This window comes from Carcharodon carcharias, chromosome 30 (genome assembly GCF_017639515.1).
Source record: "Carcharodon carcharias isolate sCarCar2 chromosome 30, sCarCar2.pri, whole genome shotgun sequence".
Classification (NCBI taxonomy): Eukaryota; Metazoa; Chordata; class Chondrichthyes; order Lamniformes; family Lamnidae; genus Carcharodon; species Carcharodon carcharias.
The window spans coordinates 32315437-32335121 of NC_054496.1; the positions used below are offsets into that span (position 1 = coordinate 32315437).

The 19685-nt window shown below is 48.3% G+C and overlaps 1 protein-coding gene across 1 annotated transcript in view; it reads left to right on the forward strand.

Moving 5' to 3' along the window:
* The first annotated feature begins 7063 nt into the window (after window positions 1–7063).
* Window positions 7064–19685, forward strand: part of LOC121271204 (volume-regulated anion channel subunit LRRC8D-like) — a 397497-nt gene continuing 384875 nt past the window's right edge. Inside the window, exon 1 of the mRNA XM_041176985.1 lies at window positions 7064–7185. The gene's annotated coding sequence lies outside the window, so the exon portion shown is untranslated. The remainder of the gene's footprint in view (window positions 7186–19685) is intronic.

The following is a 19685-nucleotide window of genomic DNA, read 5'->3' on the forward strand; positions in this document are numbered from 1 at the left end:
ATCACATCGCACTGTATCACATCGCACCGTAACACATCGAACCATATCACATCACACCGTATCACATCGCACCGCATCACATCGCACCGCATCACATCGCATCGCATCACATCATACCGTATCATGGCGCACCGTAACACGTCGCATCGTATCACATCGCACCGTATCACATTGCATCGTATCACATCGCACTGTATCACATCGCACCGTAACACATCGAACCGTATCACATCACACCGTATCACATCGCACCGCATCACATCGCACCGCATCACATCGCATCATATCACATCATACCGTATCATGGCGCACCGTAACACGTCGCATCGTATCACATCGCACCGTATCACATTGCACCATATCACGTCGCATCGTATCAAGTCACACCATATCACATCGCACCGTATCACATCGCACCGTATCACATCGCATTGTATCACATCACACCGTATCATGTCGCACCGTAACACGTCGCATCATATCACATCGCACCGTATCACATCGCACCATATCACGTCGCATCGTATCAAGTCGCACCGTATCACATCGCACAGTATCACATCGCACTGTATCACATCGCACAGTATCACATTGCAACGTATCACGTCGCATCGTATCACGTCGCATCGTATCACATCGCAACGTATCACATCGCACTGCATCACATCGCACTGCGTTACATCGCACCATATCACATCGCACCGTAACACATCGCACCGTATCACAATGCATCATATCACATCGCACTGTATCACATCGCACCATAACACATCGAACCGTATCACATCGCAACGTATCACATCGCATCGTATCACATCGTACCATATCATGTCACACCGTAACACATCGCATCGTATCACATCGCACCGTATCACATCGCACAGTATCACATCACACCTTATCACATCTCACTGTATCACATCGCACCGTATCACATCGCACCATATCACATCACACCGTATCACATCGCACCTTATCACATCGCACCGTATCACATCGCACCATATCACATCGCACCGTATCACATCGCACCGTATCACATCGCACCGTATCACGTCGCACCATTTCACATCGCATCGTATTATGTCACACCGTATCACATCGCACCATTTCACATCGCACTGTATCACATCGCACCGTATCAAATCGCACCGTATCACATTGCAGCGTATCACATCGCACTGTACCACATCGCACCGTAGCACATCGAACCGTGTCACATCGCACCCTATCACATCGCACTGCATCACATCGCATCGTATCACATCGCACCGTATCATGGCGCACCGTAACACGTCACATCGTATCACATCGCACCGTATCACATCGCACCATATCACGTCGCATCGTATCAAGTCACACCGTATCACATCACACCATTTCACAACGCGCCGTATCACATCGCAGCGTTTCACATCATACCGTACCATGTCGCACCGTAACACGTCGCATCGTATCACATCGCACAGTATCACATCGCACCGGATCACATCGCACAGTGTCACATTGCAACGTATCACGTCGCATCGTATCACGTCGCATCATATCACATCGCAACGTATCACATCGCAATGCGTCACATCGCACTGCATCACATCGCACAGTATCACATCGCACCTTATCACATCGCACCGTATCACATCGCACCATATCACATCACACCGTATCACATCGCACCATATCACATCACACCATATCACATCGCACCGTATCACATCGCACCGTATCACATCGCACCATATCACATCGCACCGTATCACATCGCACCGTATCACATCGCACCGTTTCACGTCGCACCATATCACATCGCACCATATCACATCGCACCGTATCACATCGCACTGTTTCACATCGCATCGTATCATGTCACACCATATCACATCGCACCATATCACGTCACATCGTATCACGTTCCATCGTATCATGTCACACCGTAACACATCGCACCGTTTCACATCGCACCATATCACATCGCACAGTATCACATTGCAACGTATCACATTGCATCATATCACGTCGCATCGTATCACATCGCAACGTATCACATCACACTGCATCACAACGCACTACGTCACATCACACCATATCACGTCGCACCGTATCACATCGCACAGAATCACATCACACCGTAACTCATTGCACTGTATCACATCGCATTGTATCACATCGCACCGTAACACATCGCACCATATCACATCGCACCGTATCACATTGCATCATATCACATCGCACCGTATCACATCGCACCATATCACGTCGCATCGTATCAAGTCACACCGTATCACATCGCACCGTATCACATCGCACCATATCACATCGCATCGTACCGTATCGTGTTGCACCGTAACACGTCGCATCGTATCACATCACACCGTATCACATCGCACCATATCACGTTGCATCGTATCAAGTCACACCGTATCACATCGCACCGTATCACATCGCACCATATCACATCGCACTGTATCGCATCGTATCACATCACATCGTATCACATCGCACCGTAACACACGGCACCATTTCACATCGCACCGTATCACATCACATGGTATCACATTGCACCGTATCACATCGCACCGTATCACATCGCACCATATCACATCACACCGTATCACATCGCACTGTATCACATCGCACCGTTTCACATCGCACCATATCACATCACACCGTATCACATCGCACTGTATCACATCGCACCACATCACATCGCACCATATCACATCTCACCGTATCACATCGCACCGTATCAAATCACACCATATCACATCACACCGTATCACATCACACCGTATCGCATCGTATCACATCGCATCGTATCAAATCGCACCGTATCACATCGCGCCATATCACATCACACCGTCTCGCATCATATCACATCACACCGTATCAGATCGCTTCGTAACACATCGCAACGTATCACATCGCACCGTATCATATCGGACCATATCATATCACATGGTATCACATCGCACCCTATCACATTGCACCCTATCAAATCGCACCATATCAGATCGCACCATGACACATCGCAATGTATCACATTGCACAGTATCACATCACATCGTATCACATCGCACCGTAACACACGGCACCATATCACATCGCACCATATCACATCACACGGTATCACATCGCACCGTATCACATCGCACCGTATCACATCGCACTGTATCACATCGCACCGTATCACATCGCACCATATCAAATCACACCATATCACATCACACTGTATCACATCACACCATATCGCATCGTATCACATCGCATCGTATCAAATCGCACCGTATCACATCGCACCATATCACATCACACCGTCTCGCATCGTATCACATCACACCGTATCAGATCGCATCGTAACACATCGCACCGTATCACATCGCACCGTATCATATCGGACCATATCATATCGCATGGTATTACATCGCACCATAGCACATCGCACCGTGTCACATCGCACCGTATCAGATCGCATTGTATCACATTGCATCGTAACACATTGCATCGTATCACATCGCACTGTCTCACATCACACCATATCACATCGCATCATAACACCTCGCACCATATCACATTGATCCGTATCATATCGGACCGTATCATATCGCATCGTATCACTTCGCACCGTATCACATCGCACCCTATCACATCGCACCATATCAGATCGCACCATATCAGATCGCACCATGTCACATCGCACCGTATCACATCGCACCGTATCACATCATACCATATCACATCGCACCGTATCACATCGCATCGTATCACATCGCACCGTAGCACATCGCACCGTATCACATCGCACCATATCAGATCGCATCGTAACGCATCATACCGTATCACATCGCACCATATCACATTGCATCATATCACATTGCATCGTAACACATCGGATCGTATCACATCGCACTGTCTCACATCACACCGTATCACATCGCATCATAACACATCGCACCGTATCACATTGCACCGTATCTTATCGGACCGTATCATATCGCATCGTATCACATCGCACCGTATCATATTGCACCGTATAACATCGCACCGTATCACATCGCATCGTATCACATTGCACCGTATCACGTCACACAGTATCACATCGCATCGTATCACATCACACCGTATCACATCGCATCGTTTCACATCACATCGTATCACATCGCACCGTATAACATCACATCGTAACACATCGCACCGTATCACATCGCACCGTATCATAATGGACCGTATCTCATCACATCGTAACACATCGTACCGTATCACATCGCACCGTATAACATCGCACCGTATCACATCGCATCGTAACACATCGCACCGTATCACATCTCACCGTATCATAATGCACCCTATCACATCGCATCATAACACATCGCACCGTATCACATCGCACCATATCACATCGCACCATACCACATCGCACTGTATCGCATCGCACTGTATGACATCGCACTGTATGACATCGCACCGTATCACATCGCACATTATCACATTGCAACGTATCACGTCACATCATTTCACGTCGCATTGTATCACATCGCAACGTATCACATCACACTGCGTCACATCGCACCATATCACATCGCACCATATCACATCGCACCGTATCATATCGAACCGTATCATATCACATCATATCACATCGCACCGTATCACATCGCACCCTATCACATCGCACCGTATCAGATCGCACCATGTCACATCGCACCGTATCACATCGCACCGTATCACATCACACCATTTCACATTGCACCATATCACATCACATCCTATCACATCGCACCATAGCACATCGCACCATATCACATCGCACCATATCAGATCGCATCGTAACGCATCATACCGTATCACATCGCACCATATCGCATCGCATCACATTGCATCCTTACACATTGCATCGTATCACATCGCACTGTCTCACATCACACCTTATCACATCGCATCGTAACACATCGCACCCTATCACATTGCACCGTATCAGATCGCACCATGTCACATCACACCGTATCACATCGCACTGTATCACATCGCATCGTTTCACATCGCACCGTAGCATATCGCACCGTATCACATCGCACCGTATCAGATCGCATCGTAACACATCGCACCGTATCACATCGCACCGTATCACATTGCACCATATCATATCGGACCTTTTCATATTGCATCGTATCACATCGCACCATATCATATTGCACCGTATAACATTGCACCATATCACATCGCATCGTATCACATCGCATCATAACACATCGCACTGTATCACATCGCATCGTATCACATCGCACCGTATCACATCGCACTGCGTCACATCGCACCATTTCACATTGCACCATTTCACATCACACAGTATCACATCGCATCGTATCACATTGCACCGTATCACATCGCATTGTAACACATCACACCGTATCACATCGCACCATATCATAACGGACCGTATCACATCGCATCGTAACACATCGCACCGTATCACATCGCACCGTATCACATCGCACGGTATCACATCGCATCGTAACACATCGCACCATATCACATCGCATCGTATCACATCACATCGTAACACATCGCATTGTATCACATCGCACTGTCTCACATCACACCGTATCACATTGCACCTTAACACTTCGCACCATATCACATCGCACCATATCATATCGGATCGTTTCATATCGCATCGTATCACATCGCATCATATCACATCGCACCGTATCACATCGCATCGTATCACATCACATCGTAACACATTGCACCGTAACACATTGCACCGTGTCACATTGCACCGTAACACATCACACCGTATATCATCGCATCATATCACATCAGACTGTATGACATTGGCGATTCCATCCCCTCCTTTCTCCTCCTTCTCCTCTCCTCACTCCCCTACCCTCCTATCCTTCGCTTGCTTCCTCTATCTCTCCTCCCACTCCCCACTCTTCCTGTACCATCTTCTCGCTCTTTCTCTCCCCTCCTCCACCCCCTCTCCACCATTCCTCTCCTCTCTACCCTCCCTGCTTCTATTTCCCACCGCCTTTCCCCTCTTCTTCTCCATTCCCTCTTGTTCTTCTGATCTCACCTTGCCCCCCTCCCCTCCCCTCTCCTTTTTCTCTCCTTTCCTTCCCCCACTCCTATCCTTTAATCAGCTGTTGCAGATTACATTGAAAAACAAATTCTGTTTTTCTAGCTTTGTCAAACTCGCTCTAGGCAATCTTGAGTCGCCATAGCAACTTGCCACAGAAAAGTCAGGTCACGTGAGTTTTTAAGAGCACAGAGCCAGACCAGCTCTGACTGACAGCTCAAAGAGCAGAAATGGAGTTCAGCAGCTAACTTTATAGAGAGGGAGAGGGGGAGGGAAAGGGAGAGAGGGAGGGAGAGAGAGGGACGGGGGGGGAGAGAGAGAGATAGAGGGGGGAGAGAGAGAGAGATAGAGGGGGGGAGAGAGCGAGAGATAGAGGGGGGAGAGAGAGAGAGAGATAGAGGGGGGGAGAGAGAGAGAGATAGACGGGGGAGTGAGAGAGAGATAGAGGGGGGGAGAGAGAGAGATAGAGGGGGGAGAGAGAGAGAGAGATAGAGGGGGGAGAGAGAGAGAGATAGAGGGGGGAGAGAGAGAGAGAGATAGAGGGGGGGAGAGAGAGAGAGATAGACGGGGGAGTGAGAGAGAGATAGAGGGGGGGGAGAGAGAGAGATAGAGGGGGGAGAGAGAGAGAGAGATAGAGGGGGGGAGAGAGAGAGAGATAGACGGGGGAGTGAGAGAGAGATAGAGGGGGGGAGAGAGAGAGAGATAGACGGGGGGAGAGAGAGAGAGAGATAGAGGGGGGAGAGAGAGAGTGCGAGAGGGGAGAGGGAGGGAGAGGTGGAGAGAGATAGGGGAGAGAAAGCTGGAGAGAGGGAGAGAGAGAGAGAGAAAGAGAGAGAGAGAGAGAGAAAGAGAGAGGGAAAAGGGCCGAGGAGAGTGAGGGACAAAAGAGGGAGAAAAATACAAAGAAAGAGACGGAGAGGGAGAAAAGGAGAGAAAGACAGAGACGGGGACGGAAGGTGGGGGTGTGGGGGTCGGGGGTGCAGTGAGAGAAACGGACAGAGAGAGATCAAAGAGCAAACAGAGGCCGGCCATGGCCATGTTGTGACTAGCACTGACACATCAGTCGGCCTGTCACTGGGATTTCCTGTTGCTGACGCGTTCTGTTCACAGTGAGTACACCGTTTTATATCTCTGACTGAGGAAGTGAATCTCCAACATCAATCTGACAGCTCTCCAGAGGCCAGATCCTGCACTCGCTCCATCTGTGCAGCCCTCAACCACAAAGCAAAAGGCTGTGGATACCCCTGTTCACACACAGCCAGCCCCTTCCCTCACTCGCAGCTCCTAACCCTGGGGAGAGGGTCAAGACACCATGACCCCTGCTCCCCCTCTCACTACAAACCTAACACTGAGGACACACTGCCTGGCCTCAATCCTGACAGGGAATGGGAAGAGGGAGAGACTCCCTCACTCCCTCTCTAAACCTGAGGGAAAGGCTCCCTCACACCCTCTCTAAACCTGAGGGAGAGACTCCCTCGCTAACCCTGAGGAACAGACACCCTCACTCCCTCTCTAAACCTGAGGGAGAGACTCCCTCGCTAACCCTGAGGAACAGACACCCTCACTCCCTCTCTAAACCTGAGGGAGAAACTACCTCACTAACCTTGAGGGAGAGACTCCCTCACTAACCCAGAGGGAGAGACACCCGCACTCACTCTCTAAACCTGAGGGAGAGACTCCCTCACTCCCTCACTAAACCTGAGAGAGAGACACCCTCACTCCCTCTCTAACCCTGAAAAACAGACTCCCTCGCTCCCTCACTAACCCAGAGGGACAGACACCATCACTCCCTCTCTAACCCTGAGGAACAGAATCCCTCACTCCCTCGATAACCTAGAGGGAGAGACACCCTCACTCCCTCTCTAACGCTGAGGGAGGGACTCCCTCACTAACCCTGAGGGAGAGACTCCCTCACTCCCTCACTAACCCTGAGGGAGAGACACCCTCATTCCCTCTTTAACCCTGAGGAACAGACTCCCTCACTCCCTCGCTAACCCAGAGGGAGAGACACCCTCACTCCCTCTCAAACCCTGAGGGAGAGACTCCCTCACTAACCCTGAGGGAGAGACTCCCTCACTAACCCTGAGGGAGAGACTCCCTCACTCCCTCGCTAACCCTGAGGGAGAGACTCACTCACTCCCTCACTAACCCTGAGGGAGAGTCTCCCTCACTCCCTCTCTAACCATGGGTGAGAGACTCCCTCACTCCCTCGCTAACCCTGAGGGAGAGACTCCCTCACTCCTTCACTAACCCTGAGGGAGAGACTCCCTCACTCCCTCTCTAACCCTGAGGGAGAGACCCTCTCGATCCCTCACTAACCCTGAGGGAGAAACTCCCTCACTCCCTCACTAACCCTGAGGGAGAGACACCATCACTCCCTCTCTAACCCTGAGGAACAGAATCCCTCACTCCCTCGATAACCTAGAGGGAGAGACACCCTCACTCCCTCTCTAACGCTGAGGGAGGGACTCCCTCACTAACCCTGAGGGAGAGACTCCCTCACTCCCTCACTAACCCTGAGGGAGAGACACCCTCATTCCCTCTTTAACCCTGAGGAACAGACTCCCTCACTCCCTCGCTAACCCAGAGGGAGAGACACCCTCACTCCCTCTCTAACCCTGAGGGAGAGACTCCCTCACTAACCCTGAGGGAGAGACTCCCTCACTAACCCTGAGGGAGAGACTCCCTCACTCCCTCACTAACCCTGAGGGAGAGACTCCCTCACTCCCTCACTAACCCTGAGGGAGAGACTCCCTCACTCCCTCGCTAACCCTGAGGGAGAGACTCACTCACTCCCTCACTAACCCTGAGGGAGAGTCTCCCTCACTCCCTCTCTAACCATGGGTGAGAGACTCCCTCACTCCCTCGCTAACCCTGAGGGAGAGACTCCCTCACTCCTTCACTAACCCTGAGGGAGAGACTCCCTCACTCCCTCTCTAACCCTGAGGGAGAGACCCTCTCGATCCCTCACTAACCCTGAGGGAGAAACTCCCTCACTCCCTCACTAACCCTGAGGGAGAGACACCCTCACTCCCTCTTTAACCCTGAGGAACAGACTCCCTCACTCCCTCGCTAACCCAGAGGGAGAGACACCCTCACTCCCTCACTAACCCTGAGGGAGAGACTCCCTCACTCTCTCGCTAACCCTGAGGGAGAGACTCCCTCACTCCCTCACTAACCCCGAGGGAGAGACTCCCTCACTCCCTCGCTAACCCTGAGGGAGAGACTCCCTCACTCCCTCTCTAACCATGGGCGAGAGACTCCCTCACTCCCTCGCTAACCCTGAGGGAGAGACTCCCTCACTCCCTCTCTAACCCTGAGGGAGAGAACCTCTCGATCCCTCACTAACCCTGAGGGAGAGATTCCCTCACTCCCCCTCTAACCCTGAGGGAGAGACTCCCTCACTCCCTCTCTAACCCTGAGGGAGAGACTCCCTCACTCCCTCTCTAACCCTGAGGGAGAGACTCCCTCACTCCCTCACGAACCCTGAGGGAGAGGCTCTCTCACTCCCTCACTAACCTTGAGAGAGAGGGTCTCTCACCTCCTCTCTAACCCTGAGGGAGAGGCTCTCTTGCTCTCTCACTAACCCTGAGGAACAGTCTCCCTTACTCCCTCACTAACCCTGAGGGAGAGACTCCCTTACTCCCTCATGAACCCTGAGGGAGAGACTCTCTCAATCCCTCACTAACCCTGAAGGAGAGACTCCCTCACCCCCTCACAAACCCTGAGGGAGAGACTCCCTCACTCCCTCACTAACCCTGAGGGAGAGACTCCCTCACTCCCTCACTAACCCTGAGGGAGAGACTCCCTCACTCCCTCACTAACCCTGAGGGAGAGACTCCCTCACTCCCTCACTAACCCTGAGGGAGAGACTCCCTCACTCCCTCTCTAACCCTGAGGGAGAGGCTCTCTCGCTCCCTCACTAACCCTGAGAAAGACTCCCTCGCTGCCTCTCTAACCTTGAGGGACAGACTCCCTCATCCCCTCACAAACCCTGAGGGAGATATTCCCTCACTCCCTCACAAACCCTGAGGGAGAGGCTCCTTCACTCCCTCACTAACCCTGAGGGAGAGACTCTTTCACTCCCTCATGAACCCTGAGAAAGACTCCCTCGCTGCCTCTCTAACCCTGAGGGACAGACTCCCTCACACCCTCACTAACCCTGAGGGAGAGGCTCCCTCACTCCCTCACTAACCCTGAGATAGAGACTCCATCACTCCCTCACTAACCCTGAGAGAGGGACTCCCTCACTAACCCTGAGGGAGGGACTCCCTCACTCCCTCACTATCCCTGAGGGAGAGGCTGCCTCACTCCCTCTCTAACCCTGAGGGAGGGACTTCCTCACTCCCTCACTAACCCTGAGGGAGTGACTCCCTCACTCCCTCACTAACCCTGAGGGAGAGGCTCCATCACTCCCTCACTAACCCTGAGGGAGAGGCTACCTCACTCCCTCACTAACCCTGAGGAAGATATTCCCTCACTCCCTCACTAACCCTGAGGGAGAGGCTCCCTCACTCCATCACTAACCCTGAGGGAGAGGCTCCCTTGCTCCCTCACAACCCTGAGGGAGAGACTCCCTCACTCCCTCACTAATCCTGAGGGAGGCTGACCGTTACCCACTACCCATCTCTCATCCTGATGTTGATGGTGGACATAGTCTTTCAGGTCTCACCTTGGGCCAGTCCCATAGAACAATCCAGGTCACTCCTGAGTGTCTCATCAGTTCTCTGCTCCTGATCTATCGGAGGCATTTCATTCTGAGAAAGGAGACCCCATTCTTGGCCATTTCAACTTTCCGTTTGATGTCTGAGGAGCCATTTCCAGGCCAAGAGTGGGAATGTCACTGGGTCCATCCCCCTCACCACACACACACACACACACACACACACACACACACACACAGAACACACAAACACAATGACACACACACACACACACACATACAGAACACACACACACAATGACACACACAATGACACACACACACAATACACACACACACAATGACACACACACACACCCACACACTGACACACACACATACACAATAACACACACACACGCACACAATGACACACACACACCATACACAATGACTGACACACACACACACAATAGCACACACACCTACACAATAACACACACACATACACAATGACACACACACTCACAATGACACACACACACACACACCACACACTATGACACACACACACACACACCACACACAATGACACACACACAAAACACACAATGACACACACACACACTCAACACACAATGACACACTCACACATAAAACACACAATGACACATTCACACAACACACACAATGACACACACAGACAACACACACAATGACACACACAACACACAATGACACGCGCACACAACACACAATGACACACACACAACACACAATGACACACACACACACACACACACACAAAACACACAATGACACACACACACACTCAACACACAATGACAAGCTCACACACTGACACACAATGACACACTCACACACATGCACACAGGAACACACACACACACATACACACATATGCACACACATGACACACACACAATGACACACACACACACACACACACAGAACACACACATACAATGACACACACACACATACAGAACATACACACACAATGGCACACACAATGACACACACACACAACACACACACACACACAACAACGCACACACACACAATGACAGACACACACACACAATGACACACACACACACACACACACATACACTGACACACACACATACACAATAACACACACACACACAATGACACACACACACCACACACAATGACTGACACACACACACACAATAGCACACACACCTACACAATGACACACACGCATACACAATGACACACACACAATGACACACACACACACACACAAACACAATGACACACACACACAAAGACACACACACCACACACTATGACACACACACACACAAACACCACACAATGACACACTCACACAAAAAACTCACAATGACACATTCACACAACACACACAATGACACACACACAGCACACACAATGACACACACACACAAACTCAATGACACACACACATACACAATGACACACACACACAATGACACACACACACACACACAATGACACACACACCACACACTATGACACACACACACACAAACACCACACAATGACACACACACACACAAAACACACAATGACACATTCACACAACACACACAATGACACACACCCACAACACACACAATGACACACACACACTCAACACACAATGACATGCACACACACACTCAATGACACACACACATACACAATGACACACACACACAATGACACACACACACACACAATGACACACATACACAATGACACAAACACATACACAATGACACACACACACAATGACACACACACACAATGACATGCATACACACAATGACACACAATGACACACACACACCACACACAATGACACACACACCACACAAAATGACACACAAACACACACACAAACAATGACACACACACACAATGACACAAACACATACACAATGGCACACACACACAATGACACACACACACAATGACACACACACAGACATAATGAGACACACACACAATGACACACACACAGACACACACACAATGACGCACACACACAAAATCACACACACACACAACACACACACAACACACAACACACACACACAACAAACAGTGACACACACACACACACACACACACACTCAACACACAATGACACACTCAAACACACGTGCACACAGGCAAACACACACACAAACACACACACACGCATACACACACATGCACACACAATGACAAACACATATGCACACGCACACACACAATGACACACACACACACACTCAACACACAATGACACACACACACTTACACACAATGACACACTCAAACACACGTGCACACAGGCACACACACACACACAAACACACACACACGCATACACACACACACAATGACAGACACACACACACACACACACAATGACACACAAACGCACACACAATGACACACACACACTGACAGACACACACACACACACAATGACACACACACACAATGACACACACATACACAATGACACACAAACACACAATGACACACACACACAATGACACACAGACATACACAATGACACACACACACACACAACACACACACCACACACAATGCCACACAAACACACACAATACACACACACAACACACACACAACACACAATGACACACACACACAATTACAAGCACACACACAATGACACACAATGACACACACACACAATGACACACGCACACCATACACAATGACACACACACACACACAATACACACACATACACAATGACACACACACACAATGACACACACACACACAACACACACACCACACACAATGCCACACACACACAATACACACACACAACACACAATGACACACACACACAATGACAAGCACACATAAATGACACACAATGTCACACACACACAATGACACACGCACACTACACACAATGGCACACACCACACAAAATTACACACACACACACACACACACACAATGACACACACACAAACACAATGACACACACACACACACACACACACACACACTATGACACACACACACACAGACACACCACACACTATGACACACACGCAAAACACACAATGACACATTCACACAACACACCCAATGACACACACACAACACACACAACACACACACACACACACACAAACACAATGACACACACACACAATGACACACACACACACACACAAACACAATGATACACACACACAATGACACACACACACACACACAATGACACACACCACACACTATGACACACACACACACAAACACCACACAATGGCACACTCACACACAAAACACACAATGACACACTCACACAACACACACAATGACACACACACACAACACACACAATGACATGCACACACACACTCAATGACACACACACATACACAATGACACACACACACAATGACAAACACACACACACACAATGACACACACACAATGACACAAACACATACACAATGACACACATACACAATGACACACAATGACACACACACACAATGACACACGCACACCACACACAATGACACACACCACACAAAATCACACACACACACACACACACAATGACACACACACACAATGACACACACACATACACAATGGCACACACACACAATGACACACACACACATAATGACACACACACACAATGACACACACACAGACACACACACACAATGATGCACACACACAAAATGACACACACACACACAACACACACAACACACAATGACACACACACACAACAAACAATGACACACACACACACACACAATTACACACACACACACTCAACACACAATGACACACTCACACACTGACACACAATGACACACTCAAACACACGTGCACACAGGCACAAACACACAAACACATACACACGCATACACACACATGCACACACAATGACATACACACATATGCACATGCACACACACAATGACACACACACACACTCAACACAAAATGACACACACACTGACACACAATGACACACTCAAACACACGTGCACACAGGCACACACACACAAACACACACACACGTATACACACACACACACACACACAATGACAGACACACACAATGACACACACACACAATGACACACACACACAATGACACACACATACACAATGACACACACACACAATGACGCACACTAACACAATGACACACACACGCACAATGACACACACACATACACAATGACACACACACACAATAACACACACACACACAACACACACACCACACACAGTGCCACACTCACACACACGCAATACACACACACAATACACACAAAACACATAATGACACACACACAATGACAAGCACACACACAATGACACACAATGATACACACACACAATGACACACGCACACCACACACAATGACACACACACACACACAACACACACACATACACAATGACACACACACACAATGACACACACACACACAAAACACACACCACACACAATGACACACACACACAATGACAAGCACACACACAATGACACACAATGTCACACACACACAATGACACACGCTCACCACACACAATGACACACACCACACAAAATGACACACACACACACACACACAATGACACACACACAAACACAATGACACACACACACATACACACACAAACACCACACTATGACACACACACACAGACACACCACACACAATGACACACACACAAAACACACAATGACACATTCACACAACACACCCAATGACACACACACAACACACACAATGACACACACACACACAAACACAATGACACACACACACAATGACACACACACACACACACACACACACACAATGACACATACACCACACACTATGACACACAAACACACAAACACCACACAATGACACACTCACACACAAAACACACAATGACACATTCACACAACACACACAATGACACACACACACAACACACACACAACAAACAATGACACGCACACACACACTCAATGACACACACACTTACACAATGACACACACACACAATGACACACACACACACACAATGACACACACACAATGACACAAACACATACGCAATGACACACACACACAATGACACACACACAATGACACACAATGACACACACACACACAATGACACACGCACACCACACACAATGACACACACACACACAATGACACACACACATACACAATGGCACACACACACAATGACACACACACACACATAATGACACACACACACACAATGACACACACACAGAAACACACACACAATGATGCACACACACAAAATGACACACACACACACAACACACACACAACACACAATGACACACACACACAACAAACAATGACACACACACACACACAATGACACACACACACACTCAACACACAATGACACACTCACACACTGACACACAATGACACACTCAAACACACGTGCACACAGGCACACACACACACAAACACACAAACACACACACACGCATACACACACATGCACACACAATGACATACACACATATGCACACGCACACACACAATGACACACACACACTCAACACACAATGACACACACACACTGACACACAATGACACACTCAAACACACGTGCACACAGGCACACACACACACACACTCGCATACACACACACACACAATGACAAAACCACACACACACACAATGACACACAAACACACACACAATGACACACACACACACTGACAGACACACACGCACACAATGACACACACACACAATGACACACACATACACAATGACACACACACACAACACACACACCACACACAATGCCACACACACACACACACACAATACACACACACAACACACACAAAACACACAATGACACACACACACAACGACAAGCACACACACAATGACACACACACACAATGACACACACACACCACACACAATGACATACACACAAACACAATACACACATGTACACAATGACACACACACACAATGACACACACACACACAACACACATACACACACAATACACACACAACACACACACCACACACAATGACACACACACACAATGACAAGCACACACACAATGACACACAATGTCACACACACACAATGACACACGCTCACCACACACAATGACACACACCACACAAAATTACACAATGACACACACACACAATGACACACACACAAACACAGTGACACACACACACACACACACACACACCACACTATGACACACACACACACAGACACACCACACACTATGACACACACACAAAACACACAATGACACATTCACACAACACACCCAATGACACACACACAACACACACAATGACACACACACACACACACACAAACACAATGACACACACACACAATGACACACACACACACACACACAATATGACACACACACCACACACTATGACACACACACACACAAACACCACACAATGACACACTCACACACAAAACACACAATGACACACTCACACAACACACACAATGACACACACACGCAACACACACAATGACACACGCACACAACACACAATGACATGCACACACACACTCAATGACACACACACACACAATGACACACGCACACAATGACACACACACACACACAATGACACACACACAATGACACAAACACATACACAATGACACACACACACAATGACACACACACACACAATGACACACAATGACACACACACACAATGACACACGCACACCACACACAATGACACACACCACACAAAATCACACACACACACACACATACACACACACACACAATGACACACACACACAATGACACACACACACACGACACACACATGCACAATGACACACACACACACAATGACACACACACACAAAATGACACACACACACACAACACACACAACACACAATGACACACACACACAACAAACAATGACACACACACACACAATGACACACACACACTCAACACACAATGACACACTCACACACTGACACACAATGACACACTCAAACACTCGTGCACACAGGCACACACACACACAAACACACACTCACGCATACACACACATGCACACACAATGACATACACATATATGCACATGCACACACACAATGACACACACAAACACTCAACACACAATGACACAATCACACACTGACACACAATGACACACTCAAACACACGTGCACACAGGCACACACACACACACACAAACACACACACACACACAATGACAGACACACACACACACACAATGACACACAAACACACACACAATGACACACACACACACTGACACACAAACACACACATACACAATGACAGACACACACAATGACACACACACACAATGACACACACATACACAATGACACACACACACAATGACACACACACACACAATGACACACACACATACACAATGGCACACACACACAATGACACACACACACACATAATGACACACACACACACAATGACACACACACAGAAACACACACACAATGATGCACACACACAAAATGACACACACACACACAACACACACACAACACACAATGACACACACACACAACAAACAATGACACACACACACACACAATGACACACACACACACTCAACACACAATGACACACTCACACACTGACACACAATGACACACTCAAACACACGTGCACACAGGCACACACACACACAAACACACAAACACACACACACGCATACACACACATGCACACACAATGACATACACACATATGCACACGCACACACACAATGACACACACACACACTCAACACACAATGACACACACACACTGACACACAATGACACACTCAAACACACGTGCACACAGGCACACACACACACACACAAACACACACACACACACACAATGACAGACACACACACACACACAATGACACACAAACACACACACAATGACACACACACACACTGACACACAAACACACACATACACAATGACAGACACACACAATGACACACACACACAATGACACACACATACACAATGACACACACACACAATGACACACACACACACAATGACACACACACACACACAATGACACACACACATACACAATGACACACACACACAATGACACACACACACCACACACAATGCCACACACACACATACAATACACACACACAACACACACACAACACACAATGACACACACACACAATGACAAACACACACACAATGACACACAATGACACACACACGCAATGACACACGCACACCACACACAATGACACACGCCACACAATGACACACACACACAATGACAGACACACATACACAATGGCACACACACACAATGACACACACACACAATGACACACACACAATGACACACACACACACAAATAATAACACACACACAATGACACACACACAGACACACACACACAATGACGCACACACACAAAATGACACACACACACACAACACACACACAACACACAATGACACACACACACAACAAACAATGACACACACACACACACAATGACACACACACACACACACACAATGACACACACACACACTCAACACACAATGACACACTCACACACACACACTGACACACAATGACACACTCAAACACACGTGCACACAGACACACACACACACAAACACACACACATGCATACACACACATGCACACACAATGACATACACACATATGCAAATGCACACACACAATGACACGCACACACGCTCAACACACAATGACACACTCACACACTGACACACAATGACACACTCATACACACGTGCACACAGGCACACACACACACAAACACACACACACACATACACACACACACACAATGACAGA